At 42.2% G+C, this 23,500-nt stretch overlaps 1 long non-coding RNA gene across 1 annotated transcript; it reads left to right on the top strand.

The window, feature by feature from the left end:
• The first annotated feature begins 3,873 nt into the window (after positions 1–3,873).
• LOC135103970 (uncharacterized) lies at positions 3,874–18,176 on the top strand. The gene is made up of 3 exons (XR_010270248.1): positions 3,874–4,011; positions 16,865–17,112; positions 17,250–18,176. It is a non-coding gene; the product is annotated as an uncharacterized LOC135103970 (long non-coding RNA).
• The last annotated feature ends 5,324 nt before the right edge of the window (positions 18,177–23,500 follow it).

Raw genomic sequence — 23,500 nt, 5'->3', positions numbered from 1 at the left:
ACACCCACACACACACACACACACACACACACGTTCTAATTTGACACTCCTTTTTCATGCGCACTTTTCCTTTCATGGCTCTCCGCGGGCAAACGCCATCAGAACATGTTAATGGCGCGTTTACAAAGGATATTTTTCCCTCCCTTTCCCTTTCTTCGGTATGAGTTTTGCTAATTTTACCCCGTTTCTTTGTGCGTTTGCGTTTGTGTGTGTGTGTGTGTATGTGTGTGTGTGTGTGTGTGTGTGTGTGTGTGTGTAGACGGCTCTCGTTCGCAGGAAGCTGTAAAGTTGTTGAGAAAAGTGCTTTTGTAAACGAACCCTCCTTCTTAGTGTGTTTTTCTTTTATCGTTCATTGTGTGTGTGTGTGTGTGTGTGTGTGTGTGTGAGTGTGTGCGCGTGTTAAGATGAGCGACACACACACACACACACACACACACACACACACACACACACAGAGAGAGAGAGAGAGAGAGAGAGAGAGAGAGAGAGAGAGAGAGAGAGAGAGAGAGAGAGAGAGAGAGAAAAAGTTTGCACCGCTGCTCGTCTGGATCGGCGGAGTATTGGTACAAATGGGAGAGAGAAGAGGACGCGGGAAGGGACCAGGGAGGGGGAGAGAGAGAGAAGGGGAAGGTGGGAAGAGAAGAGAAGGGGGAACAGGGAAGGGGAGGAAGGGGGGGAGAACCAGCCGCGTGCACATAAACAAACACTAATTGCAATGAATCGTCTCGCCTGATTAGGGGAAATTGGGGAGACTCGGTTAAGCCAACGAGTTACATCCACCCCACTTTTTTTAGCCTTTTTTTTTAATCGTCTAAGCAAAATTCTCTCTCTGTCTCTCTCTCTCTCTCTCTCTCTCTCTCTCTCTCTCTCTCTCTCGCTTAAATCTACAATGTAAGCGGTGGTGGTGGTGGTGGTGGTGGCGGGAGCAGAGGCAGGTGCAGGTTTCAGAGGCTGTGTTGTAAATGGGTCGTTGTCTTTATTCTTTCCATTGGTTTATCTTCTGGATTTGTGAGGAAATGGGAATGTAGGTGTGTAAATTTCATTATTATATCTTTTTTTTTATTGTGTGTTTGATTTGTGTTGTGTGTTTAATTTCCTAATGTTGGTTTGGAATAATGTTTTTTTATTTAATACTTGTTCTTGTTTTTTTGTTCTTTAATTACCTTAATGTTACTGTGGAATGATAGACTTTTTTTTTTTTTCAATGCATATATCATTTGTCCTTTAATTTCCTAATGTTGCTGTGGGGTGATGAACGTGTTTCGGCGTTCTCGTCTTCTAGTTTCATGTTCCGTAGCAAATGGGGTTCATATATTGTTTTGTGTGGGAGTGAAACAAACTGAGCAGGAACGCGGTAAGTCTACGAACATAAGTCAGTTTCAAATGGAGGGTGGATGAATTTATGATGATGATGGCAGATGATAATAAACCTAAAATGCTCAGAAGTTACCTTATGTAGCTCACCAGACCCTTTGCAGTCTCCTTCTCCTATGGTCGTTTGTCAATTATGATGCGAGTGGTTAGCGAAAAAGGGGTGATTTTATGTTGTCGGCTTGTAATCGTTAAGATCTCTCCACTGTTTGCTTATTTCCCTGCTTCGAATTTTTATCTGTTTGCTTTTCCGTTTTGTTTCATGTGTATGTTTGTCTGTGCATTTGTATCTTTGTGCCTCTTTGTATCTCTCTCTCTCTCTCTCTCTCTCTCTCTCTCTCTCTCTCTCTCTCTCTCTCTCTCTCTCTCTCTCTCTCTCATTGCAGACTGGATGGAAGCTTTCATTTCTGTTCACAAGGTTATATCTGAAACACATTGCGGAACACGACACATGCAGGACACTAAAAACACTGCCCCAGTAATCTGTTATAGGCAATTTAATGCTGTGTGATTCCTTTCTGTGTGTGTATGTGTGTGTGTGTGTGTGTGTGTGTGTGTGAGAGAGAGAGAGAGAGAGAGAGAGAGAGAGAGAGAGAGAGAGAGAGAGATTATGTATATACTAAATTATATACCGATCGCATCTGTGTATTATTTTATTCTATTAATTATCGAGAACGACTTCTAATTGAATGCGTCGGACACCGCAATATGCAACTTTCTCTCTCTCTCTCTCTCTCTCTCTCTCTCTCTCTCTCTCTCTCTCTCTCTCTCTCTGTGAATGTCTTTTAACGCTATGACTTTCACTTGGTACAACTTTCCCTAATTATCAATCACTCTAAGACATCTTTACTTGTTTTACAGCCACATCCGATCTTTAAGTTAGATAGAAATTGCAAAATCTACTCTTTTTCACCCATATTTTTTTTTGTAGATGCTTGTAAAGATTGCATGCATTGTATATGGTGGTCATTATTGTCTCGCATCGAAGTGAAAAGATTAAAGGAGGTTGATATAATTTGAATCTGATAACTTTCGAATCCTTCCCAAGCTACCGTTCCAAGACTGCCTCGTTCTACTCGTTCTGATCTAGCAACACACACATTGCTTACCTCACTTCACCTCACTTGACTGCTTCCAGTACTAGCACGATTTTTGCCATGCACTAGATGGTAGATAAGTGGAATCGGGTGCTATAAAAGATAAGGTAAATTCATGATAAGGATGATAGGTGAGAATAGGAAGGTATGAGATGTTTCTTGAAGGGATTGGGACGTGTAGGTGTGATGGCTTTGTTGCAGGTTCCCTTGTTTTTTTTTTTTTATGTGATTGTATAGTAATAGCTTATTTCACTGTATGGCTAAACTGGCTGACTCTTTTTATTCTCGTCCTTCTTTTCTTTTGTGAATGGCATAATAAACGGGATTTTTAAGATTTTTTTTTTATACATCGATAAACATTTGGTAATAAATCAAATGAGATCAAATGTAGATATGTGTGACATTTTTTTTGCACAATGTTTGCTTTTTCATTTATCTTGCTATTGCTATTGACGTGTGCAAATAAGTAAATAAAAAAATAAACGAAAAAAAAAATTAGAGGAACTACTGCAAATATTGATTAAAAATATAATAATTGATACCAAATGACATTCTGTGTTATGATTGAATGTTCTTTTTATTATACAACGTTTGGTTTTCTCATTTATCTTGCTCTTGATTTGATGCATTGGCCTCATTAGCACCCATCACCCCCCCATCACCGCCACCACGACCTGTAATCCGCATCACCATCATTCACGCCCCATATCTCTTTATTCATCATCATTACACCAACCATTCATCACCATCCACGCCGCCCATCACTCGTTTATCAACAAATATTAGTACCCATAGAAGCACCACCACCTCGTCACGCCACTCATCATTTCTTCCCATCTCTCTCTCTCTCTCTCTCTCTCTCTCTCTCTCTCTCTCTCTCTCTCTCTCTCTCTCTCTCTCTCTCATCTTTATCTATCACCCCTTCAACACCATTCATAGCCATCACCACCCATCACTCTCCACAATCATCATTCTCACCATTACTCCCCACTGGTCAGCTCGTCACCGTCCGTCACAATAACTATCTCATTTCTTATCACTATCATTGTTTCTATCATCCCATTACTCCTATCACCATCCTTCACCATCACGAAATCTCTCTTCCTATCAACACATCAATGCCATCCTCTGTCATTATCGTCACTTCTCACTATCACTAGTCAAGTTCACCATTCATCATCACCATTATTGTACCAGTGAGTGTTTGTCCAGTGTTCAGAACCGTAAAAACACTCGTAAAAACCCATGGAACTTCAACTAGAGCCCTTTGAAAGTACATAGTCGCAGTGTAGGCAGTGTTTTAGAATATAGTGTTTGAATGTGAAAAGGGACATGAAATAGCTGTTTTAAGACCTCCTGTATCAATGAAGCACCGAGCCGCTTCGAGACGCGTGAACCGAAGCGACGTGATTCACAGCAGCAGCCGGGTCTTGCAATGGTGTCCCTTGTGTTGTGGTGCTCGCGTGTTTGTTGGACTCCGTGCTTTCCTCAGAACTCTCTTTTAAGGTGAAGAGGAAGCATAACTGCCAAAGTCCCGCCCGAGGTAAGCTCTCTAACTTCCCAGCAGGTGTGGTGAGCAGGTAATGAGTGTATATGGACTAGTATTTGTGGTGTGTAATGAGACCTCTGTTCTGTTCTCTACTCTCGCCACGACTGTTTGCGAAGGCCACGTGATCAGCCGGGTTCTCAGGATTGCCTCTCTGTTTAATAATGTAAAAATCAAGTTATTTTGCCACTAGAATTATAAAAACACTTAAAATCCAGCGTCACTTCATATAGAGCATTTTAAAGGAGTGCAGGTGCCGTGTATATGAGGAGTCTGGTGACTCCTCTCTGCCGGGAAGCCATCGAGTTGCCAAACCATAACAAGTACCTACATTATTATTGTCTGTGTTGCGAGTCATTGGAGCTTTAAGGTATCAGGGTAAGATGAGTGATGCTCTAAAACGTTAAATTTCAAGTACATCGTCGCGAAAACCAGCATGTGGGCGGCGGCGGCGGCCGCGGGCGGCAGGCGGTGTGGGCCATGCACGTTGGGCCACGAACGTGTGTGGCCCAGTGCTATTCAGCAACCTGCGGGATTTGGTGATTTAGGGAGGCATGGTGGGCGCCGGCACACGCTGGCAGGCTGATGTGAGTGTTTGTGATGGCGGCTTGCTGTACCATACGCTGTCAAAAGTTCCTGTGACATAGGAAAACGACGCACATCAACACACACACACACACACACACACACACACACACACACACGCACACACGGTTCAGTGAAATATCTCTTACAATTTTCTACAAAAACATAATTAAATTGAACGCTGCATTTGGCTGCTAATGTAATAAAACGTTACACCAGCTTCCCTAATGAGAAGGTATTAATTATTCTTACTTGCTTTGGTAGTACTGATATTTCAAACGCTGTATTTCGTTTTTTAGAATACAATATTTCTAAGCTTAAATAATGTTACCTCTCTCTCTCTTTCTCTCTCTCTCTCTCTCTCTCTCTCTCTCCCCCCCTCTCTCCCTTTCTCCCTCCCTCCCTCCCTCTTGTTTCCGAATTTACTTCTCTCTCTCTCTCTCTCTCTCTCTCTCTCTCTCTCTCTCTCTCTCTCTCTCTCTCTCTCTCTCTCTCTTGTTTCCGAATTTATCTCTATCTACCTCTCTCTCTCTCTCTCACTCTCTCTCTCTCTCTCTCTCTCTCTCTCTCTCTCTCTCTCCCCAGTAACAAAGCTCTCTAATTGACAAAACTGGATCGTTTACCAAGATTATGCTAAGCTCCTCGGATTATGGAGCTGAGGAAAGTAAGCGTTGTGATAAGGAAGCTTTTGGTGTTAATTTCAGAAAACGAAGATGGTATCAGTTTTGCGTTATTCCTAAGGTGTCTGTCAGCCTGTGTGTGTCTTTCCTTACGATGTAGATAGGAAAATTGTTAACTTACCCTCTAGTACTTCGTATGGAGTGGGAAAGTATTTTAACCCTTATATTCCAAGACTGAGTTAGGTGTACGGATCTTTTAGTGGAAGAAAATGACACTGTTATTATAAGACTGATTTACGTATGTACATTAGTCATTTTAGCTGAGGAAACGACTTTTTTGTTATATTTTGAGGGTATTTAAAGACTGGCATCGTGCAATGGCTCTTTAGAAATGTTGTGTTTCCAGGGATGACTCAGGTACTGCGTTGTTGAGGGCGTTATCATGCAGTGTTCTAGCGAAAAAAAAAAGGCGCCTTTAGTTATTGTAGAGTTAGCTTTAACGAGTCTAATTTTTACGTTTGATTTAAGTTACCGAAATTCCCTGAAAAAAAAAGTACTTCCAGAGTGCCAGCGAGTGTATTTTCTAAGGTTAATTTGAAGATACTGAAACCGCCCTAGTAGAAAAAAAAGACCAATTTGAGTGTCCTTGTAGTGTGGGTGGGTGGGCTGCGCGGCGGGCAGCGGTGCGTCTTGCCCAATAAGGAACAAAAGCCGACCTTTCCCCTCGATGTATTTTGACACGCGATCGTTAGGAGGTTTTTTTTTCCGCCTTGTCTTTTCTCTTCGCGAGGCAACGACTTCCCTAATGTCCCCTCCTTCCCTCCTCCTCCTCCCTGCCTCCTTCCCTTTCCCGTTCCCTTTCTCCTGCTCTTGTTTCCTCCTCTCTTCCCTTCAGGGCATCGCGTACTTAGTATATTACCTGCCGTGGGTTTCTTGTTGCATCTCCACCATCACTAGTAATAGCATCTTATGACCTCCACCGCCACAACCACGACCAGCATCATCATCACCATCATCGCCATCACCACCAATAAGAAATATGATGACTTTATCTACCATCACCACCACTACCTTAAAGAACTATGATAACATTATCTTTTCATCATCACATCGATTAACACAGCCACTATCACCACCACTATCACCAATAACAAGAGAAGTAAAGCCTCACCATTACCACCACCATCACCACCACCACTGTTGCCATCCCTACCGTCTAGACACGGCGCAGGTCGTGATGGCACACAACCCCACAACTGTCGGAGTAACATATCAAAACGCCCCTCGTTAAGGAAACACGCGCCGCGGGGAACCGTCGCGGGGAACAATCCAGACGGAGAAGGTCGATAACGGAATCATATGTATTTGTACGAGGGTTTTGCGGAATGGCGTATTTTTCAGAATGCTTAGTTCATTCTTTGTAGTGGATCATAATTTATTGGACGAAATTCTGAAACTCCTCTGTGCCGTATCTTCACTACTTTCAAAGGGCTCTAGTTGAAGTTAGGTTTAGGTTTTCAAGGGTGTTTTAACGGTTCTAGTGACACATTAACACTTCTGCATTATTAACCAGTGAGACATTCTTGAGAACTCGGCTAGTTATTTCTGTGAGCTTTGAAAATGGTCGAGATGAGAGAACAAAAGGTTTCTGAATGCTGGCCATACTTTTACGTGTCAATTGGAGACTGACCAAGGGGCTTAAAAATACAAGGGGAAATAGAAAAGCTCTCTCAATTTGCCACTCCCTAAAGGTCAGAGAGTAAAGAAAGACTCGCCAGTTTAATTCTGAAGGGTGTCTTGATATTTCTTTCTCGAAAGGAAGGATGAAAAATTTCGCTGCACTTGTATCTAATTCGAACGATAGAACTGAAGATACATTTAACGTGGATGGATGTGGCCTAGTGGTCAGATTATGGAAACAGTGGCATGATTGGGTGATGTATCCAAGAGTGTAGCTCAATTTTACCCTTGTAACTTAATCCCCCAGTGGAAATGTATCCCCAGAATTGAAAATATGTATTCACTGTAGTGGTCATTACAAAATTCATGGCTGGATTTTTAAAATTGACGAGCTGTGATCTGTAGTGTTGCTGCTCTATAACATCTACTTCGCATTATTCTTCTCATCTTGGTTTTAGGGAAAGGGTTAGTCGGCCACAACAGTTGCATTCACTCTGCTCTCTGTAACACCACTAGATGAGCGGGCAGGACTGTCTGGCGTGGGTTACTTACGATGCAGGTTAATGGGAAGGTAAAGCGAATCTTTGGAACCTTAAAGCTGTCGTGATCTCGAGGAAAATGATCAGCTGACTGTATCCTAGACACGCGGCAGTGACGTAAAGACTAACTGTGCTTCGTTAGAGCTGCTGAGGGCGGACTGCTTGTTAACATTCCCACTGTTATGGTCGTTTTTTTTTACCTTTCAGACCGATGTGAAAGAAAGTGTGGGCATGGACACAGAAAAGAGAGAATAGAAGTTTGATTTTATCAGTTTGTTACAGGTCTAAAAATCCTTAAAATATTACAGAAAAGATAGTGAAGAAGTGGAAAGGTTAAACGTCCACTCTCTTGGGCTGAGGTAAACCTTGGTGTGCAGAGACTTACCGGATCAAACAATGAAATGTTTTCAATGGCTGTGCGAATGACTTAAAAGCTTTAAATCCCTTTGGATACCAACTACCAATGACTCGTTACTTCATTTGGTCAACTCCAGGCGTAGGAAATGAACAAAAATATTACAACAGACACTGAATGTTTTCCGGACACTCAATTGTTTATATTACTGTTAGTGGGTGTCTTTCAGAATTAAACTCAAACTTTGCATCAGATCATCTTGTCTGTGAGTTGTCAAGGCTGGCACCCAGACAATGCGGTAGTGAGGCTCTTATCAAATATGAAATGTGTACATTCCTTATTCGCCAACGTCTGCAGAGCCACGACACTTCGCCAGACCCAGGATAGAAAATACAGGATAGGATGGATAGGCAACACCCGGCACACGGTTGCAGCAGGAGAGCATTGTGACGGCTAAAAAACACGCGGGGTACCTGAGGGGACCGGGCGAGGGAAAGACACCCACGCCTACGTCCACCCTTCCCTTCACCCACATCCTGCCGAGGGGAGCACAGCGCGGGCACAGGCAGAAAACAAAATTGTGTATTCAGCTTGACCTTTGAAACCAATAGAATAGAATAGAGGCGGCTAGATAAATGTGTTCGCCTGTCCACCTCTTTAGTCTTTACCGAGCCTCCCTCCTTCCCTCCCTGCCTCCCTCTCCCTCCCTCTCTCCCTTTAGTGTCCGCCTCCCCCCACCCCCCTCGCCGTCTCTCCTCGAAGCGGCAAAATATAGAGAAGCATCGCAGACACACAACGCCACTGATAGGAACATGAGATCTGCTTTTATTAAATCTGAGAACACGTGCGGGAAACGAATGGCATTGGCAGCGTGGTGGGAGAAGCGTACGTATAAGGTGGTGGTGGTGGTGGTGGTAAGTGTAGTAGTAATAGTAATAGCAAGAGCAGTAGTAGTGCAAGTACGATACTACTACTACTACTACTGTTACCACTACTACCACCATAAACTCCACCACCACTGCCCCCCTTCTCTCTTACCACTCCCCTTCATACCACCCCATCTCACCACAACCTCTCCACATCTACCCCTCCTATCACATTTCCCTACCCCCACCACAAACACACTAACACGCAGAGCCGCTGATTGGTCACCTGGCGCGTTAGGATCACACCTTGCACCCCAAATACAGGCGAGCTCATAAACGCGAACCATTTTTTGCACGCGATAATATACGAGCTTAACAAACACGCATAAAAATAGAAAAGAATGTAACCCAGGGGACAAATACTTCCCGTTGTTCAGCTCGCGTCCATTTTTAGTGTGTGTTGTGAGTGTTTGTTTTACGTTGAGTTTTGTGTTTTTTTCTTAGTTAAAGTGTCTTATTGTATGGTTGAGAGAGAGGGAGAAAGGTAAGACTGCAAAAAAATATAAACATGAAAAAAAAAAATATTTATCTTAACAGAGCGTTGCAGGTACCAGGTGACTTTGGAGGAGGAGGAGGAGGAGGAGGAGGAGGAGGAGGAGGAGGAGGGGTTCCCCATAAAATCTTTACTACTCAATAATGTCATATCATCCTCCTCCTCTTTTCTCTTCTGCTTCCTCCTCCTTCTCCTCCTTCTCCATTTTACTGGACCTCTTCCTATCATTTTTATGAAGTGAGCGTGCATGGATTCTCTCTCTCTCTCTCTCTCTCTCTCTCTCTCTCTCTCTCTCTCTCTCTCTCTCTCTCTCTCTTTTTAATATTACCATCTTTTGTGAACTCTCTCTCAGAGTATCTCTAAACACACACACACACACACACACACACACACACACACTACAGAAAGAAAAAAAAAAGCGAATTCACTCCTCACCTCTTCATTTTTACCTCCTTTACACCACCACCACCACCTCCTCCTCCTACAAATCCATCACCTGACTCGGCACCTTTGCACAATTAATTACGTCCCCTCAGGTATTTCATTGAGTGTAATCACTTTTAAATGCCAGGCTGGGGTATAATTAGGTTCTCTCACGGACTTGGTAATTGCATTCAGTCCTCTTCCTGTGTGTCACCCTCGTCGGCCTCCCACGTCAGGTGCCAGCCAGATCCACCCCTCCCTTCCCACCCCCCCAGCGTCATAGCTTACTCTCCTATCCTTGTGTGTTCGTCCCTTTGTCTATAGAAAGGGGTAAAGGGGACTGTCTTAGAGAAGGAGGAGGTGGAGGAGGAGACTGTCTTGTAGATGGAGCAGAAGGAGGGGGAGGGGGACCTGTCTTAAGCAGAGGAGGAAGGAAGAGAAGGAAGCGGAGGAGGAGGAGGAGGAGGAGGAGGAGAAGGAGGAGGATTTTAAGCAGGAGGAGGAGGAGAAGGAAGCAGAGGAGGAGGAGGAGGAGGGAGGAAGGAGGAGGGAGGAGGAGGAGGAGGAGGAGGAGGAAAAGGAAGATTGTTTTGATGGAGGAGGAGAAAGGATAGATGGAGGAGGAATAGGAGGCAAGGACAATGAAGAAGGGGAAAAGCGAGAATAATGATGATAATGATGGAAATGTTAATAATGTAGGTGGTTTGAAAGAAAAGTGAAGGAGAAAATAGAATGAAGACGAGGACGATGATAAGGGAGAAGAAGAAAGATGATGATAATGATGAAAAAAGAGCAATAATAACGATTTGAGAAGAAAAAGAGGACGAAAACGACAATTTAGAAAACGAGGATGACTATTATTACGTAGACCGATGATAAATGGGAACAATTTAGAACGATACAAAGAATGAGGAAGAGGACGAAAAAAAAAATGAAGGCTGAGGAGGAATATGATAACGGAAACTAAAAAGAATATAGGTGGCAGTAAATAAAAAATGGGATCGATTTTTAGAGAACGTGGAGGAGAGGAGGGCAGACTATGATAAGGAGGGCAATAAAATTCGAAATGATTCTAGAGGAGGAGGAGGAGAGGAGGAGGAGGAGGAGGAGGAGGAGGAGGAGGATGAGGAAAAAAAAAAAAAATGAATTATATATATAAAATGATAAGAGGGGGACGATTTATGAGACTCACAAAAGAATATAAAAGAAGAACAACACATGATTTGTTGTTAAAAGGCTGTTTTTGGAAGAGACAGGAGGAGTGAGGAGGAGCAGGAGGAGGACGACGACGACGAGAAAGACGAAGAGAAAGACGATAACAGATGCACAAACACAACAACGAACACGATAAATATGACAAAGCGATAAGTTTGTATATATATAATATATATATAATATATATATATATATATATATAATATATATATATATATATATATATATATATATATATATATATATATATATATATATTATATATATATATATACTATATATATTATATATATATATTATATATATAATTTATATATATATATATATATATTTATATATATATATATATATAATATATATATATATATATATATAATAATATTTATATTTATATATATATATAATATATATATATATATATATAATATATATACTATATATATATATATATATATATATACTATTATATATATATATATATATATAATTATATATATATATATATATATATATATATATATATATATATATATATATATATAATCGTACTGTAATGTGGTCGAGATTATTAAATTACTGAAAAAAAATATATGATGAAAGAAGAGAACCGTGGTCGAGATTATTAAATTACTGAAAAAAAAATATGAAAGGAGAACATGGTGTGCTGGTAATTAAAAACAGAGCAAGCAAGAGGTTGAATTTTAATAAGACAGCGTGCGAAGTGAGAATAGCAAGGAGGGAAAAATTATGAACTGCTGGAAAAGTAAGAATAGCAAGAATAAAACTCCGAAAAGTAGGGAGGAGGAGGAGGAGGATAGCATATTTTTGCTCTAGAAATCTAAACAAAAGCTTCCCTAGAGAGAGAGAGAGAGAGAGAGAGAGAGAGAGAGAGAGAGAGAGAGAGAGAGAGAGAGAGAGAGAGAGAGAGAGAGAGAGAGAGAGAGAGAGAGAGAGAGAGAGAGAGAGAGAGAGAGAGAGAGAGAGAGAGAGAGAGAGAGAGAGAGAGAGAGAGAGAGAGAGAGAGAGAGAGAGAGAGAGAGAGAGAGAGAGAGAGAGAGAGAGAGAGAGAGAGAGAGAGAGAGAGAGAGAGAGAGAGAGAGAGAGAGAGAGAGAGAGAGAGAGAGAGAGAGAGAGAGAGAGAGAGAGAGAGAGAGAGAGAGAGAGAGAGAGAGAGAGAGAGAGAGAGAGAGAGAGAGAGAGAGAGAGAGAGAGAGAGAGAGAGAGAGAGAGAGAGAGAGAGAGAGAGAGTATTGCATAGTCATGAGTCGCACATACCTTTCTATGCCCAATGTGTGTGTGTGTGTGTGTGGCAGCGTGATGAATCCCTGGTAGGTGGAGCAAGTACAGGGAAGAAGGAAGGGCGGATGGAATGGGTAAAGTACAGATCCCTTTAACCCTTGCAATATTAATTTGATCCTCCCATCAGAATGCAGCGTCTTTAGAGGAGAGACGCGGGTGACGGGGTGAGGGGGTGAGGCCAAGTTGATGGGCGGTGTGAAATGAAGTGAAAGAAGGAAGGAAGGAAAGAAGGAAGGAAGGAAGGAAGAAGGGATGGAATGGTAGTGGATATCGAGAGGTGAGAGGAAGGAAGGGAGTAAAAAAGAAAGGAAAGGTTGTTGGATGTGTAGAGGTATAGGGAAGGAAGGAAGGAAGGAAGAAGAAATTAAAGAAAAAAAAATGAAGGGGGCTATGTTTAATCAGAAAACAAAGATAGAAAAGAAGAAAACAGGTTATACTGATGAGGGAACAAGAAATAAATGATACTTATTAGAAAAAAAAAATCGTTACATAAGATAAGAGAAAAATGACCATGTAAATTAACGAACAGAAAGAAAAGAGTAAGGATTTTAGGCGTAAAGTGGAGAATAGGAAAAGCAGGAAGAGAGGGGAGACTTCAAGAGAGAATAATACAGGAAAAGGTGGACAAGGAGGATAGATGAATGATGCAGAAAGGGAAAAGAGAAAGAGTGAGAGAGAGAAGGACACAGAGGGATGGAGGGAGGGTAGGTGGATAATGTAAAGAGAAACGAGGGAACGGATGGGTACATTGCAAGGGAGAGGAGGAGATAAATGAATAGTAGACAAAGGGAGGAAAGAGAATGTAGGGAATTTGTATTGAAATCTGACTGCCTGATTTATTGTTGAGCTCTCCGGCTGCCGGGTAACAAAACACCTATGAGAAACCCAAGATTTTACTAAGCAAGGATAAAAGCAGGCACTGAAACTCTTGAGGAATGCTTATCACTCATTATGTTACCAGTGGTGTTTTGAAGTTTTACTCGATAGTTCCGCCACATTGTTAACTTTAAGGAGATTCATAGTTGTTGGTCTTTTAAAACGCTGATTTTTTTTTTTTTTATGTAGGAAGGGCACTGGCTAAGGGACAACAAAAGTCATAATAAAAAAAAAAAAAATGCCCACTGAAATGCCAGTCCCATAAAAGGGTCAAAGCAGTGGTCAAAAATTGATAAGTGTCATGAAACCTCCCTCTTGAAGGAATTTAAGTCGTACGAAGGTGGAAATACAGAAGCAGGCAGGGAATTCCAGAGTTTACCAGAGAAAGGGGATGAATGATTGAGAATACTGGTTAGCTCTTGCGTTAGAGAGGTGGACAGAATAGGGGGTGAGAGAAAGAAGAAAGTCTTGTGCAGTGAGGCCGCGGAAGGAGGGGAGGCATGCAATTAGCAAGATCAGAAGAGCAGTTAGCATGAAAATAGCGGTAGAAGACAGCTAGATATGCAAACATTGGGGCGGTGAGAGAGAGGCTGAAGACAGTCAGTTAGAGGAGAGGAGTTGATGAGATGAAAAGCTTTTGATTCCACCCTGTCTAGAAGAGTAGTATGAGTGGACATGTGAAGCATATTCCATACATGGACGGACAAGGCCCTTGTACAGAGTTAGCAGCTGGGGGGGTGAGAAAAACTGGCGGAGACGTCTCAGAACACCTAAATTCATAGATGCTGTTTTAGCTAGAGATGAGATGTGAAGTTTCCAGTTTAGATTATAAGTAAAGGACAGACCGAGGATGTTCAGTGTAGAAGGAGGGGACAGTTGAGTGTCATTCAAGAAGAGGGGAGTGAGATGTCTGGGAAGGTTGTGTCGAGTTGATAGATGGAGGAATTGAGTTTTTGAGGCATTGAACAATAACAAAGTTTGCTCTGCCCCCAATCGGAAATTTTTAGAAAGATCAGAAGTCAGGCGTTCTTGTGGCTTCCCTGCGTGATATGTTTACCTCCTGAAGGGTTGGACGTCTATGAAAAGACGTGGAAAAGTGCAGGGTGGTATCATCAGCATAGGTCAAGAATGTTGGGCGTATCTCCAAGACGGTCAGGAATACGAGTAGGGTGTTGCACCAATCGCTCTAGGTCATGGAGGATAGCAAAGTTGTAGGCTAGTTCACCAGGATGGTCAGTGAAGGGAGAGGAAAGCCAAAGCTGGTGGTGAACATTGAAGTCTCCAAGAATGGAGATCTCTGCAAAAGGGAAGAGGGCCAGAATGTGCTCCACTTTGGAAGTTAAGTAGTCAAAGAATTTCTTATAGTCAGAGGAGTTAGGTGAGAGTTATACAGCACAGATAAATTTAGTATGAGAGTGACTCTGTAGTCGAAGCCAGATGGTGGAAAACTCGGAAGATTCAAGAGCGTGGGCACGAGAGCAGGTTAAGTCATTGCGCACATAAACGCAGCATCCAGCTTTGGATCGAAAATGAGGATAGAGAAAGTAGGAGGGAACAGAAAAGGGGCTACTGTCAGTTGCCTCAGACACCTGAGTTTCAGTGAGGAAAAGAAGATGAAGTTTAGAAGAGGAGAGGTGGTGTTCTACAGATTGAAAATTAGATATTAGACCGCGAATGTTGCAGAAGTTAATGAAGAAAAAGTTGAGGGGATGTCAAGACACTTAGGGTCGTCGACAGAAAGGCAGTCCGACCTGGGGACATTTATGGTCCCCTTCCCAGATGGGGACTCGGAGGCTGGTGTAGGAGTCGCCATGATCATTTTAAAATTTTTGAGTGAAGGGTGTGTGTGTTATTAGGTGCTTGTAGTTTTGTGTGGAGGAAGAGAGTTGTCTTTAGAGGGCAGGCTGTGACTGCCCCCTTGTGTTGTGAGACACAAAGGGAAACGTTCAGTGAGGTCACAGCTGGGTTTAATGATAAATTCACAGCACCCCCTGAACAGTGCTTTAGGCCTCACTGGGAGTAATTATCGTTTCGGAAGGTGTCTACTGCCTCCTCCTACGGTGATTGGTGAAGAACTGACGTGAATGGAAATCGGGAGGGGTTCCATTAAAGAGAACCGAAAAATCATATAATTCATGAGGATAAACTTAGTGAATCAGTACGTAGAAGAAAATAAACCGTTTCTCTAAAATGCATGGGCTTTTGAGAGTAAGTGTAAATTAGCAAATCACGCCATGTAATAGATGAGAAGTGAAGGTGTGGTGAAGTTAAGCCTGAAATGAAGGCAATGTAAAAGATTGATCAAAGGAACAATGAGCAGGAAAAACAAACTTATAATAAATAGATCAGTACAGGAAGAAATGATAGCCGCTTGAGTGAGGTTCTCGGGTATTTCAGATGGGAGGAAAATATGTACATTAGCAAGGCACATCAGATAATGGACTGAAGTGTGATGAAAATGATGATGAAACTTGAGAGTGTGTTTACCAGAGTGTTTGCAAGTGGATGTTGAAATCAAGGATCCTGCTTACGAAATGAAAAAAAAAAAAAAAAAAAAGAATGAGAATAAGTTCATAAGGATTTCACCATGATGTTTTTGAAGGGGCATCCTGGTGCTGTGTCGCAAACAGATACAACCACGAAGCGTGACGCAGAGGACGAAAGGCGTAACAACCTTGTGGACATCAAATAGAGAATTAATTTCCGCACCAGTAATTATGTCGTGTCAAATAAGATTACTTGATTAAATGGAAAGAGAAACTGAAGGGGATAACTCGGAATAAAGAATAACAGGTAGGGAGTTCAGTTCACAGGACGGAATAATTAATTAATCCCTTCAGTTCATCACTTTTGGCTTCTATGATCAGTGACCAGAAATGTTGAATTATAGTTTGCGATTAATGTGACGTGAGAGAGAAGATAAAATTACTCAAGATGTTTTGCTCTTAAAGAAGATACTAAGGCTTGCAAGCTTATGAATTAGATAAATGGAATATATGAACTAATATACTTGAATTTGCCTTCTACTCAAATTTTCCCCTTCAATACATAACTTGTGCTATGCTCGCGCAAAGATTTCTGCTGCGTAAGCAGCCAAAATTAACCTGCGAGCAGTTTTTATAGCGCTACGAAGATAAACGAAGGACGATGACATCAGTAAAATTGTTAAAAATATAGAATAAGATTAAAGGGACAAAAGGAGTGTTCGAAAAATTCAAGGGCAAAATAAGCAAGGAAGGTCACACGTATTGAAGCAGCATCACCCGGGAGTGCTCATGCGCGTGGCAGAAATGAAGGAACTCTGAAGGAATTCTTAGAAGTGAGTGACGCAGCTTGGAGTTTGAAAGAGATGGAGTGGAGACGAAGATTGAAGTGAATTCTTTGTCTCATTGCATCAGTAAGACTGTATATCGGCTTTGTCTTTCGTTTTCAGCCGTCTTAGTTATTGAGTGACAAAACTAAATTTTCAGCATTTGTTTGTTGATGGTCTTAAGATTAATCCAAAATAGAGGACTTTGTAGAGTTTGTGTCGATAAATCATTAAAGACACTAATAATAATGACAAGATTCAACGTATATTTAACGTATATTTAACGTATATAGATTTAACGTATATGGTAAAGAATGTATATATAAGCAATAACATTGGAACGCAACACACACACACACACACACACACACACACACACACACACACACACACACACACACACACACTGGACATAGAAAAGTGTGTTTGTGAGACCCTCGTGTGTAAGTCTTGTCAATATCATTAACTTTACAATCATAAGACATGCATTACTAACACTACTTTTTTTTTTTTTTTTTCCTATTTTTAGTCTGTTTTCAAGAGCGTGTACTCGTACAATCAGCCCCGAGGTTCACTACTTGAGGTCCTGGATGGTCGAACCTGTTCATTCTCATCTGTGTTTATACAGCAACAGCACCACCATTACCAACAACAACAACGACAAAAACAACAAACTACTACTACAACTACTACTACTACTACTACTACTCATCGTCGTCGTAGTCGTCGTAACCGTCGTCGTCATCGTTGGCGCCACTGTCACCTTACATTTCAAAGGTCTGTAATGAGTTGTTGTCGATAGTGATATTCATGCTATTTTGATCATTGATATAATTACTGGTTACAATAGATCATTATCATAATTAATGTGATTAGTGATAACAAAAGGAAGTATACTTCAGCTACTACTGCAGGTACTTCTACTGCTACTATCACTACCACCATCACCGCCACCACCATCACCACCACTACTACCAAAAAGAGTAAGAAGAAAAAAGAAAATTGCCCGTAGGAGTGATCACATAACAACAACAACAACAACAACAACAGCAACAACAACAGCATTACCTTCGAAATTACACGCCGAAGATTCATCAGCTCTTCACTTGAGGCGTTCCGATGCGATCCTTCCTCCCTCGCGGCGTGTCCTCGTGGGAGCTGAGGCGCGGGGAGTCAAGTGGAGGCTTGCATAATTCATCACCCACCGCTATTGCTGCCTGATATTTACGCATTTATAGAATATTGCATCGAATTGGGAGGAAGTATGAATTTTATTGCAGCCAAAAAGAAATGTATTATTCTTTTTTTGTTTTTTCCTCTTTTTAAGGCTTTGAAGCGTCAATTCTTTTTTTTTTGTTCATGAGTATTTAAGATTTTTCAGGAATACGTGCATTGTTTTTTTTAATTTTTAGTTTTTTTGTTTGTTTTTTGTTTATTTTTCTCCTTTCATGTTTTTAATTATCAGCCTCCTCCTTTTTCTCCTCCTCCTCTATTTACACCATCTTTTTCTCCTCTTTTCTTTTCTTCCTCTTTTCTTTTTCTCCTCTTTTCTTTTCTTTTCTTCCTCTTTTCTTTTTCTTCTTCATCTTCTCCAGCATTCTTGTTGTTCCTGCTGATTCATCTTAAATTAGTATTCTTGCAATCCAGATAAGAGAGAGAGAGAGAGAGAGAGAGAGAGAGAGAGAGAGAGAGAGAGAGAGAGGCCACATCCACACTATTGGAGAAAACTTTAATTCTTCCCCAATATCAGAGAGAGAGAGAGAGAGAGAGAGAGAGAGAGAGAGAGAGAGAGAGAGAGAGAGAGAGAGAGAGAGAGAGAGAGAGAGAGAGAGAGAGAGAGAGAGAGAGAGAGAGAGAGAGAGAGAGAGAGAGAGAGAGAGAGAGAGAGAGAGAGAGAGAGAGAGAGAGAGAGAGAGAGAGAGAGAGAGAGAGAGAGAGAGAGAGAGAGAGAGAGAGAGAGAGAGAGAGAGAGAGAGAGAGAGAGAGAGAGAGAGAGAGAGAGAGAGAGAGAGAGAGAGAGAGAGAGAGAGAGAGAGAGAGAGAGAGAGAGAGAGAGAGAGAGAGAGAGAGAGAGAGAGAGAGAGAGAGAGAGAGAGAGAGAGAGAGAGAGAGAGAGAGAGAGAGAGAGAGAGAGAGAGAGAGAGAGAGAGAGAGAGAGAGAGAGAGAGAGAGAGAGAGAGAGAGAGAGAGAGAGAGAGAGAGAGAGAGAGAGAGAGAGAGAGAGAGAGAGAGAGAGAGAGAGCAACCAATACATCCTTTATGCATGAGAAAATTTATGAACAGTTTTGCTTACTCATCGCTCGCCAGTGTGTGAAGGCGGCGGAACATTGTGAAAAACACACACACACACACACACACACACACACACACACACACACACACACACACACACGAAGGTTGCGATCACTCGGGCTGTAAATGTTTGCCCGGAGCCCAGACAAATTATTAAGTTCATTCACAGACTTTCGTTCGCGTCCTAAAATTTGCAGTGGCTATTTGATGTTTTTTTTTTTTCCATTTGTTTATTGTTCTTGTGATGTACTGGTGGTGGATGTGGTGTTGATTTCTCTCTCTCTCTCTCTCTCTCTCTCTCTCTCTCTCTCTCTCTCTCTCTCTCTCTCTCTCTCTCTCTCTCTCTCTCCAGTATGTTCAACTCCAATACTATTTTTCTCTCTCACTCTCTGTCCTCCCTTTCTCCTTCATCATTTCAATTTGCTTCCCCCTCTCCTCGTCCTGCCGCAGATACGCCCTCTTCTTTTCTCTCTTTCTTTCACTTGTTCATTTGTTTTATGCTGAGTGGTGCCTTGAAGCTCTCTCTCTCTCTCTCTCTCTCTCTCTCTCTCTCTCTCTCTCTCTCTCTCTCTCTCTCTCTCTGAAGGTATGTCTTCTTTAATAAAACCCATTTCATCTTCAATAAAGATAGATAATTTAACTGTTTTAAGTTAATTTTGCTAGTTCTGTATGTTTGTCTTTGTTTGTCTGTCTTTTATGTCTTCATATTTGTCTGTGCCTGATCTCTATCATTATGTATCTGTCTGCCTGCCTGTCTGTCTGTCTGTATGTATGTCTGTCTGTTTATCTGTCTTTGTCTGTCTTTCTCTCCCTGCCTGCCTGTCTTTCTCTCTCTGTATCCTGTCCTCTTATCTCATCTCGCCTCTCTTTCTCTCCACCCATCTCCCTCCGTCAGTCCCTCCTTCACCCCTTCCCTTTCCACCCCTCCCTCTTTCCCACTCCACCTCTTCCCCACTGTTCCACGTTTCGGTTTGTTTATTTTTAGCCTGCACCCTTTTCCATCTTCCATTCAGTTTCCATTCTGTCAGAGTGTCGCGGTGCTCCAAAAACGTTCCCCTCTTGGCCTTTTTTGCCTCCTCTGTCCAGTCCTCGGTTCACATTCCCTCCGTAAACAAGTAAAGGTAAATGGTCAGACATCCTGGCCCGTCCCTATTCTCTGACCAGGAGGAGGAGGAGGAGGAGGAGGAGGAGGAGGAGGAGGAGGAGGGTGGAAGAAGAGATAGAGGAGGACGAAAACAAAAATGGCAGAGGAGATGTAGGAGTAGAACTAGAAAGAGCACGATGGAAAGGAGGAGGAGGAGGAGGACGAAAAATACGAAAACGAAGAGGAAAGAGGACGAAAAGGAGGGGGATAGGAGGACGAGGAGGACTAAGAACACAGGAAATGGAGGAAAGAGGAGTTGTAGAAGGAAAAAGTAGGATGGGAACGGAGACGAGGAAGAGGGAATGTAAATAAAGTGGGGGAGGAGGAAGAGGTGGAAGAAATTAATAGAGAGAAGAATGAGGGTAGAATAGTAAGAAGTTGAATAGCATTACGATTTGAAGACCTTCAGAAGTAATTAGTTTTAGACGCATCAAGAATAATAAATGGGAAATAGAAGTATGCAGCGTGCGTGAAATATTTATAGAGAAAGCGTTGAGATCTGAAATAATTGATGAATGTGCGACGATCTAAGCTGATTACCAAAAAAAAAAAAAATAAAAAAAAATAATAACGATAAAAATTAGTCTAGAATAGAAATATGCATAATATATCATAAATACACTTGAAAATGTTGACATAAGCACATAAGAACATCAGAGAAGCTGCAGGAAGCCAGCCAGTAGGCCTACACGTGGCATTCTTTCCCTGCATAAAACATGCCTATACCCACCCTTCATATCCATCCATAAATTCATGTGTTTTAGATCTCCCTATTGACTCGGCAGTAAAATCTTGGTTACTGAATCCAAAACAAACTTTGCCCTATTTATACCGTGAAAAGTGAAGTTAGCATTGAGATAAAAATATAAGTGAAGGAAGTAGTAATAAATTCTCGCCATCACTCATCCTGTATTGTTTCCTCTCCTCTCTTTACTCTCTTTAGCTGTCCTTCACTCCTTCCCTCTCCTTTTCTTCCCCTCCCTCTACCTCCATCTCTCCTTCACTATCCCCGAGCGAGTTTCACAAAGTGGTTCCATTGATTTTCTGTATCAGACTTGTATCAGGATGTAGGGAAGGTCGCGGGGAGGCGTGGCAAGGCGGGGTGCTCCATATTGTCTGATGTTGAAAGATGTGGTGTTGTAAAGTGATGGTGTGGTGTTGTGTGGTGTTACGCGCTGGTGTAGTTTTAAAAAGAGTGGTGTAGTGAGAAGTGTGGTGTTGTAGAGTGGTGTTGCTGTTTTAAGGGTGTTTTTATGGTTCTAGTGACAGAATAACAAGATTTCAACATTACTAAAAGGAGAAACACTCTTGTGAGGACCTGGCTAATCATCTCAGTGGCCTTGAAAATTTTCGTGGTGAGAAAGCAAAGTGTTTGAGTACAAGCCTGAGCGTAGAGTTCCAACGACGAACACATGGAGGTGATAGAGGCAGCACGTAGAGTAGTAACACGAGGGGCGAGGGACTGAGGCGCGTGGGGCTCGTCAAATGGGAGTACTGTTGACTTGGATAGAACTTGTAGTCATGTTCCCGGAAACTTGAGGCTGATGAGGCATTATTACGGGCCGAGTTTGGGAGGGCAGGTCTACTCATACAAGGCTGCAAGGGACTCTGGTGATAGATGGACAGACTGATAGATACGCACACAGGCTAAAGGAGGAGGTTATAGGAAGGTAGTCGATAGATAGGTAAACATTGGTGGGGGAGATAGCAGGTGGAAAACTGAAGGTAAGACTGTAGTGGGAGGTTATAGTTACTTTTTTTTTTTATGCAGGAAGGATACTGGCCAAGGACAACAAAAATCTAATTAAAAAAAAATGCCTACTGAAATGCCAGTCCCATAAAAGAGTCAAAGCAGTGGTCAAAAATTGGTGGATAAGAGTCTTGAAACCTCCCTCTTGAAGGAATTCAAGTCATAGGAAGATGGAAATACAGAAGCAGGCAGGGAGTTCCAGAGTTGGTGGATAAGTGTCTTGAAACCTCCCTCTTGAAGGAATTCAAGTCATAGGAAGGTGGAAATACAGAAGCAGGCAGGGAGTTCCAGAGTTTACCAGAGAAAGGGATGCATGATTGAGAATACTGGTTAACTCTTGCGTTAGAGAGGTGGACAGAATAGGGGTGAGAGAAAGAAGAAAGTCTTGTGCAGCGAGGCCGCGGAAGGAGGGGAGGCATGCAGTTAGCAAGATCAGAAGAGCAGTTAGCATGAAAATAGCGGTAGAAGACAGCTAGATATGCAACATTGCGGCGGTGAGAGAGAGGCTGAAGACAGTCAGTTAGAGAAGAGTTGATGAGACGAAAAGCTTTTGATTCCACCCTGTCTAGAAGAGCAGTATGAGTGGAACCCCCCCCCCCCCTGACATGTGAAGCATACTCCATACATGGACGGATAAGGCCCTTGTACAGAGTTAGCAGCTGGGAGGGGAGAAAAACTGGCGGAGACGTCTCAGAACACCTAACTTCATAAAAGCTGTTTTAGTTAGAGATGAGGTGAAGTTTCCAGTTCAGATTATAAGTAAAGGACAGACCGAGGATGTTCAGTGTAGAAGAGTGGGACAGTTGAGTGTCATTGAAGAAGAGGGGATAGTTGTCTGGAAGGTTGTGTCGAGTTGATAGATGGAGGAATTGAGTTTTTGAGGCATTGAACAATACCAAGTTTGCTCTGCCCGAATCAGAAATTTTTGAAAGATCAGAAGTCAGGCGTTCTGTGGCTTCCCTGCGTGATATGTTTACCTCCTGAAGGGTTGGACGTCTATGAAAAGACGTGGAAAAGTGCAGGGTGGTATCATCAGCGTAGGAGTGGATAGGACAAGAAGTTTGGTTTAGAAGATCATTAATGAATAATAAGAAGGGAGTGGGTGACAGGACAGAACCGTGAGGAACACCACTGTTAATAGATTTAGGAGAATAGCAGTGACCGTATACCAAAGCAGCAATAGAACGGTCAGAAAGGAAACTTGAGATGAAGTTACAGAGAGAAGGATAGAAACCGTAGGAGGGTAGTTTGGAAATCAAAGCTTTGTTCCAGACTCTATCAAAGCCTTTGATATGTCCAAGGCAGCAGCAAAAGTTTCACTAAAATCTCTAAAAGAGGATGACCAAGATTCAGTAAGGAAAGCCAGAAGATCACCAGTAAAGCGGCCTTGACGGAACCCATACTGGCGATCAGATAGAAGGTTGTGAAGTGATAGATGTTTAAGAATCTTCCTGCTGAGGATAGATTCAAAAGCTTTAGATAGGCAGGAAATTAAAGTAATAGGACGGTAGTTTGAGGGATTAGAGCGGTCACCCTTTTTAGGAACAGGTTGAATGCAGGCAAACTTCCAGCAAGAAGGAAAGGTAGATAGATGTTGACAGAGCTGAAAGAGTTTGACTAGGCAAGGTGCAAGCACAGATGCACAGTTTCGGAGAACAATAGGAGGGACCCCATCAGGTCCATAAGCCTTCCGAGGGTTTAGGCCAGCGAGGGCATGGAAAACATCATTGCGAAGAATTTTAATAGGTGGCATGAAGTAGTCAGAGGGTGGAGGAGAGGGAGGAACAAGGCCAGAATCGTCCAAGATAGAGTTTTAGCAAAGGTTTGAGCAAAGAGTTCAGCTTTAGAAATAGATGTGATAGCAGTGGTGCTATCTGGTTGAAGTAGAGGAGCGAAAGCAGAAGCAAAGTTATTGGAGATATTTTTGGCTAGATGCCAGAAATCACGAGGGGAGTTAGATCTTGAAAGGTTTTGACATT

This window comes from Scylla paramamosain, chromosome 10, assembly GCF_035594125.1.
Source record: "Scylla paramamosain isolate STU-SP2022 chromosome 10, ASM3559412v1, whole genome shotgun sequence".
In the NCBI taxonomy this organism is placed as follows: Eukaryota; Metazoa; Arthropoda; class Malacostraca; order Decapoda; family Portunidae; genus Scylla; species Scylla paramamosain.
This window is presented reverse-complemented; position numbering and strand designations above follow the sequence as displayed.